Consider the following 7,990-nt stretch of genomic DNA (forward strand, 5'->3'; position numbering starts at 1 on the left):
AAAAGAAAAGAAAAGAAAAAGAAATGAGATCTTTGGACTTTAAGGGCTCATTCACCTCCAGCACAGCTGCCTGCCAAGCTGCAGAAATTACACTCTAGGTGATCAACAGGTGCTCAAGAATTTGGAACAAGCATCCTGTACCTGGGATGAGGGTGGGGGTAAAAGAAGACTTAGGGCTCCCTGCCTAGAAGTTAAAGTTCAGAAAAGGGAATGGATCCAGAGAGTCAGAGAGTCCCCACTTTCCTGAATTCTGAACAGTTGGGTGCAGTGAAGACCCTGTGATCTAACTCCTGTTAGATCACTCCATCAACTCTCACAGGAAGAGGAGCCTTCATTCCACACCATTGTCACTACCAGTGAAGTGCAACTTTATGTGGGAAAAGAATACTGCTTTTGAAGAATAAAGTGTGAAAATGTTATTTTTTCCATTAACTATCCAATGTGAATTATTGTGCTCAGACTAGGAACTAAAGTATAGACTTTGTTACATTATAAACATTGTTTTTCTACAGTAGACCAGCTGGAGGACCTCCCACATGAGAAAGAAATGTCCAGTCTAAACAGAGAGGCATCCATTTAGGGAGCCTGGCTTTGAACCTTTCCCTGACACAATCCAGTTTCCCTAACCCCTTTCATGCAGTATGGGTTTCTAGAACATTATTCCAAGTGTGTTGAGCCAAGAGGAAATGAAGATTAAAGTTAAGAAGGAAACCAACAGTTTGCTTTTAAAATATACAAGCAAAGTCTGGCTTTTCATAAGAGATCCAGGCTCTGAGTTCCAAAGCAAATCCAGTGAAATACCATAATGGAAGGGAACTGATAATTTCCCAGAGTTAGGGGATTCAATATGAAGGTCATTAGCAACTTGTGAATGTTGAGATCTGAAATGTAGCTAATCCAAATTGAGATTACACTGTACGTGGAAGATACAGATCAAATTTCGAAGACAGTACAAAAACAATGTCAAATACCTTATTAATAGTTTTATATTGATTACACATTGAAGCAATATTTGAGATATACTGAGTTAAAGAAAATGTATTATTCAAGTCAAGTTCACCTATTTCATTTACATTTTTAATGTGGCTGCTATATAATTTAAAATTCTATACATGTCTCACATTGTATTTATGTCAACAGCACTTACCTACTGGGGTCAGCTACACAGCCCTGCTAACCCCACTACATTCAGCTCTTCCTCATTTTTATGCAGAACCACATCAGTTTGTTTTCTCTTTAATTTTTAAATTCCTACTTACATTTTGATAAAAAAATAATTCTGAAGGGCAACTCAGATAAATCCAGGCAAATTGTGATGATAAAAAAATTAGAAGAGGAAAAAGAAAAGATCCAAAGCCCAAGGTCTTTTGGTTTACTGAGAAAAACAAAACAAAACAAAAAAAACCCTGCTCATCTGTCATCTATTTCTTTATCACGAGAGGGATGTACTTACTCTACATGACAAATTGCTGTCCCTCCTAGAGAATAAATAATGTAATCATGATAGATTAGTTCCTATTTGACATTCATTAAAAATGAGTGTGTTGAATTTAAGATCTCCCATCACATATTAGCAGATTCTCAAAAAGCTAGAACAAACTACCAGTTAAATGCTATGACTTTGTGAAAATAAATCTCAGTAAGTTCTTACCCAGGAAATTAAACTACTGGGTCCAGGGAGAACAGAAGGGAGAGGAGGTGGGAGTTGTGATGAGAAGCTTTCAGTTGCTGTACAACTATTCAGTCACATTCAGATATTTTAGAAAAACTAAAGGGTATTTGGGAGGTTGAGAGGAATTTTATGTTTTTGCCTCTAGCCTTAAACAAATCTTTGCTTCAGCAGACTTGAAGGTTAGGATAAAGGTCAACAAAAAACAAGACTAATCCTTTGGTGACACTAGCTGCACTAAGAGCAATACCATAGAAAGCCAAGGGTTGAGGAGGTGCGGGGCAGTGGCAAAACTTGTAATTCTCTATAGGATCATGAGATTGTACCTCCCAGGTTCCTACTGTCTCAAAGGTGGCCTTCGCCACGGCTCCCAGGAGTGACTCATTGCTTTCCACTGGACCTCTCCACGCTTATCAGAGGTTTAATACTCACTTTATTGAACAAAGCAGGAAAACAAGAATCCAGATGGAAGTTCGAATCTTTATTAACCAATCATCCCAGCCTTGCTTTTACCCATCCTTCATCCTGTACCTGAAGAGGATTCCTCCATTTTTTTTTTTGTTTTTTTGTTTTTCTATTTTTAAAAATTTCATGCCCAATTCCTGCAGAGGATTCCTCCTTCTTTATTGTTTCCTACTGCCTGCTGGGTTTGCTCAAGGAATGTGAATCACTGTGTAGTTTTCCCACCTGGTCCATCTTTGGCAGCCTCTAGGTAGCATTTCCCAACACTACAACCCTTCCCCTCCTACCTGTGCCTGTGATCCCTCCCCCATCCCTGGGCAACAACCCTAGTTTTCAGGTTACCACAAGTGTATCGGCTGGAGTTTTGTTAGGATGTTTTGAAATGATGAAACCAATCCCTCCCTCAAGGAAACTGAATCAGCAAAGACTATTACAAATGTCCCACATTTAACAATCATGTGAAAGGGAAATTAGAGTTGAGATTCATTCAGAAGATTCCACTTGTCAGTATTACGCAACTGGTTCTAAAATATTTTAAAGAACCCATTAGAAAAATAAAAATTCTCCTGAAATTTAAATGGATATGTGCTACAAAAATACTTAAATCTGTACAAACACAAATTTTAGCACCTAATCAAATACCTTCAAAGTATGCTGAAAAATGTATATAATTATTCTTAACTCACACTGAAATAAGGAAGTATTAACAATCTTTCTACATGTTTCAAATGGAGAAACTTCGCCACAGTAAGGTTTTACAAAGTGTCCAAAGGCACAGAGAACTAGCACAAGTCAGCCAGGTTTGCTCACTGAGGACCAACACCAGACAAAAGATTATGGAGGCAAAAAAAAAGAAAAAGAAAGAAAAAAGAGGATCGGGGGATATTCGGTAAAAAGAAAGAAATCATCCTCAAACCTAAACTGTTCCCTGGAAGTGAATATAAGCCTAAAGGTTTCTTTCATAGAAGTCTCATCCTTGAAATAATTGCAAACAGTATATTCTTACAAATGGACCAAACTGGACCAGTGGGTTCTAGAACACAATCTTTCTTGCCCGAGAATACCCTATCTTAGTCCACATTGTCTTTTGCAGAGCTTTCTTTCCTTCATCCAAAACATTTTTCTCTTTTCGCAGTTCTTTACTTGAACAGCTGTGGGAGACATTACAGGCTGGTAGCTAAGAACGGAAGTAAGAATCAGAAAACAGTGGGCTCAAAACCTGGCTCCACTGCTTACTAGCCATGCTGAAAAATTCCTAACCTTCTAAAACTGTTCCTTTATCTACAAAATGGGGTGATAATGGTATCTACTTTTTAGTATTGCTGAAATGATTCAATAACATGATATTCATAAAATATTTAGCATGGTCCCTGACCTGTTCTCAATAAATGGTAATAATTACCATAATTCTGTCTTAAAACAAGAAATTCCAGCTTCTCAGACAACAAGGAGAGCAGCCAAAACATACACTGAAAGGTTTTAAGGGATTTTAAGAAATTCTCCTGGGTGCGGTGGCTCACACCTGTAATCCCAGCACTTTGGGAGGCCCAGGCAGGTGGATCACCTGAGGTCAGGAGTCTGAGACCAGCCTGGCCAATATGGTGAAACCCCATCTCTAATAAAAATACAAAAATTAGCCAGGCATGCTGGCAGGCATCTGTAGCCCCAGCTACTTGGGAGGCTGAGACAGGGGAATCACTTGAACCCAGGAGGCAGAGGTTGCAGTGAGCAGAGACTGCGCTACTGCACTCCAGCCTGGGCAACAGAGTGAGATTCCATCTCAAAAAAAAAAAAAAAAAAAAACATCAATTTTGCTACCAATAAGGGAATGGATAGAACATGGTGTTGATTAATGGCCACAGAAGGCTTGTATGACTTTACACTCTGACTTAAGGCCCACCACAAGCCTGTTTCTCAAGGGCAGGCCCCTTAAAACACGACAGAGAGCAGAATAGGCTGGAAGGTCTTTAAGAGAGGAAAGAAGAGGCTCTATAGAGCATGCCCAGTTTTTCCTTCCAGGGATGGAGAGAGGCCAAGAGTGTAACTCTAACTGAAGTTCTTCCACAGGGAAAGATAAAGAGTGGAGAGAATGTTCTCACCCTCCCGCATCTCCAGTGAGAAAATATTTTCTCATTGGGGCTGCTCTACAAAAAATGCCTTGACTCTCCTGTCCTGCCAAGACATCTTCCTGCCCTACTGTTCTTTTCTTGTCTCTTCTTCTCCTCCATAGTATGATTCTCCAGGTTTGTTCAGGTTCAGATCAACATTCCCATATTCTGCTCCTTGAATTCTGTCTTGATACAGCAATAACATACAAAGATATTCATTTGCCTAGACTTTAATTTTGATAGTCCTTTGCTCCACACAAGTATGCCCTCACAACAAAACCCAATTCAGAAGAATACAATGACAGTAAGAATATACCAAAAAGACAGGAACCTGGAAAATACAGTATTCAGTCATCCAATCATTCCTGAGTGCCCAGTATGTGCATTTAGAGTGCTGTGAATGTGGCTGTGAACAAGACAAAATCCCGCCTTTTTCCCATGGGTCTTCTACGTGATGAGGGAGAAACAGCAAAGGCTGCCCAAAGAGGCTTATCTTCACATGCATGGAATAAACCAAAGACCTGAGGTCCCTCCCACCTCTTTCACTAACTGCCTGTGTGACAAAGTTTCTCTGGGCCTTCATCAAATAAGGGGATAAAATTAGACATAGAGGTTGCTGATTCAAAGTTCTCAAAGCTTTCCCTCTTCCTTGGGTCTTCCAAGGAGAGTCACCTCCAGACAGTGGTGAAATCAAGCACAGACATAGCTCACTTGGCAGCTGTCCTAGACAGACACCGTTGGAAAACAAAGAAATCCACAAGTCAGATGCCACTTTTATTTTAGACAAAATTCCTTCAAGTTCAGTGATCCTTTTTCTAAAGCCAAAGCAGATGATGCAGCAATGAAAGAGGAAACCGTAGATGCAAGGACAGAAGGAAGAAGTGAAAAACCATAATGGAAATGTCTGACTTAAATATTTCTATAAAACCTCTCCATGTAGAGGAGAAACAAAGGGGAAAGACACGTATTCAAGAAAATTAAAATTAGAAACGTTTGGTGCTTTAAGGAGTAAATGTCTCTATTCTGGAATATTAATCTGTATTCCTGCACATGCAATTAACCTAGTGGATTTGCAGTTGATTTCTTTCCCAGAAGTTGTAAGCTCAAATGCTTCATGAGTCAAACAAGTAACAAATATGTAAAGTGGCTGTAGGGTTTCAAACTCAAAACACAATAAAACCTCAAACTCAAAGCTGTTTTAAAATTGTGTAAGTCAGATTTGTGACCCCTATCATTTTTTTCCTTTTTTCAGACAGAGTTTCTTGTTGCCCAAACTGGAGTGCAATAGCGTGATCTCTGGTCACTGCAACCTCTGCCTCATGGGTTCAAGTGATTCTCCTGCCTCAGCCTCCTGAGTAGCTGCGATTACAGGTTAGCACCACCACGCCTGGCTGATTTTTTGTATTTTTAGTAAAAACGGAGTTTCACCATGTTAACCAGGCTGGTGTCGAACTCCTGACCTCAGGTGATCCACCCGCCTCAGCCTCCCAAAGTACTGGGATTACAGGTGTGAGCCACTGCACCCAGCCTTGTGACCCCTCTTAATCAATGTTTAGCGGAGAGAAAGGTACCCCCAAACATGCAGTAAGGTCACCCTCTGAGAGTGACCCTAGTAGGAATCAACACATAACAGATGAGATGAACCATTAATAGAAATCACCTGTCTTGTAATTGGTCTGTAAATGTATGGTTGAGATGATCCATTCTCTCTAGTCTTAGTCGAGGTAACTAGGTCAAGTCTCAGGGAAACAAGGCTGATTGAAATTAACAAGGCAGGAAGGGAAATTGCTAGGTTGCCTTTCCTACAGCCATTCCTTTCCTTTTCTTCACAGAACCCGGCTCCAATAAGAGGCTTTGAAAATGCTGGATACTGCCATTCATAGCCTCTCTTGCAGCTAGGAGTAAAAAGGTAATACTGCTCTAGCCAAGAAAACATGAGGGGAAATCTGCAGAGAGACATCTGGAAAATGTTTTCTCTTTGATAATAATAACAACCACAAGAAGAATGTTTATCCCTTTGCTGGGCACAGAGACTAAGGGGGAAATGGAGACTCTTCAAAGCAAGCACAGGCAAAAACTGCATAATTTGAACTTAAAAGGGTTGATATTACAAATCTATGTTTACTCTTGGAGAATGCCTTATAGATCAAAGGTTGTATCTAACTCTTCAGGCACTCCAAATCAAACACTACAGGAAATTTAAAAATCATGAAACCAGGTTTGGAAATTCCAAGAGAAAACCATCACGCTCACTCAGAAAAGAGTTGACAGTGAAGAGCTTGCTCTGGGAAATTGAAGATCCCCAGAGAGGCCTAGAACAATCCTTATGGAGATACTCCAGCTGAATTAGATATCCTGTTTACAGCAAATATCATGATGGATTTCGCAACTGCAGTTGGTGATCTCTGTCAAAGAAAGTATTAGGTCAAAGCAAAATATAATGAAATTTTAACCACTTCTTCAGCCTTCTCCACAAACAGCAACAGACCGTTCCGACATAAGAGTCAACTGTTATTCACCACTTTAGATCCTCTCTGGCTTACCTTTCTCTGTGGCCTCCGACCTCTTGTTCCAGTTTAGCCCGTACTGGGGCAGCCAACTCTGTGTAAATTTCAACTAGCCTTACTTAGTGCATGCCAAAAGCACCTCACTCCATGCACACCCCTGACACCCTGTCCTGCAGCTTTCCTGTTGATGCTGGATATGAGATCCCATAGAACAAACAGTTCCTGCATATGTACTTTTCAGGAGTACAGGGGGATTAACACTCACTGGAAAGATTATTTGACCAAAGAGAAACAGGAGCCAGCAAATAATTCTCCCTTTAACACATCGTAGGACTGTCCCGAGAAGCAATCATATATACCTCTTTCAATAACAGTTTCCCAAGATCAAGGGATCAGTTGCTCTTAATAGCCATCCTCCAATTGCATTTCCCTCCTTCCCTGCCTCACTCTTCCCTTATTCCTGATCCCTACTAGAGAATTGCACTCCCTAATAAAGTTATAGTACACAAGCCTTGGCCTCAGGCACTGCTAAGCAACAAAAGCTCAAAATATATTCATTTTCTTATTGCTGTGTAACAAATGACCACAAACTTTGTTGCTGAAAACAATACCTGTGTATTAATCAGGTCACAATTCTGTAGGTCAGTCTACTCCAGTGCAGTTGGGTTTATAGCTTAGGTTAACATAAGACTGAAATCAAGGTGTAGGCTGAGTTGTGTTCTCATCAGGAGTTCAGAATCCTCTTCCAAGCTCACCTGGTTTGGGTAGAATTCAATTCCTTACAGCTGTAAGGTAGAGGTTCCCATTTCCTTGCTGGCTGTCAGCTGGGGCCTGTTCTCAGCCCCCAGAGGCTACCTGCATTCTTTGTCACATGACCCCCTCCATCTTCACATCCAGCAATGGCACACTGAATCATTCTTGTGCTTCTGATTACTCTTACCTCAGCCAGGCATGGTGGCTCATGCCTGTAATCCCAGCACTTTGAGAGGCCGAGGTGGGTGGATCGTCTGAGGTGAGAAGTTCGAGACCATCCTGGCCAACATAGTGAAACCCTGTCTGTACAAAAAAATAAAAAATACAAAAAATTAGGTGGGCATGGTGATGGACACCTGTAATCCCAGATACCCAGGAGGCTGAGGCAGGAGAATCTCTTGAACTCGGGAGATGGAGATTGCAGTGAGCAGAAATCACACCATTGCACTCCAGCCCAGGCAACCAGAGGGAAGCTCCATCTCAAAAAAACA

At 40.9% G+C, this 7,990-nt stretch overlaps 1 long non-coding RNA gene across 1 annotated transcript in view; it reads right to left on the reverse strand.

Annotated features, from left to right (window-relative positions):
- Positions 1-6,890, reverse strand: part of LOC119472741 — a 124,762-nt gene extending 117,872 nt beyond the window's left edge. The window contains exons 1-2 of the long non-coding RNA XR_005201927.1: positions 6,783-6,890; positions 6,493-6,644 (exon numbers count right to left, since the gene is read on the reverse strand). This is a non-coding gene — a long non-coding RNA (uncharacterized LOC119472741). The remainder of the gene's footprint in view (positions 1-6,492; positions 6,645-6,782) is intronic.
- Positions 6,891-7,990: the final 1,100 nt, after the last annotated feature.

Source organism: Cebus imitator, unplaced genomic scaffold, assembly GCF_001604975.1.
Source record: "Cebus imitator isolate Cc_AM_T3 unplaced genomic scaffold, Cebus_imitator-1.0 Scaffold117, whole genome shotgun sequence".
NCBI classification, from domain to species: Eukaryota; Metazoa; Chordata; class Mammalia; order Primates; family Cebidae; genus Cebus; species Cebus imitator.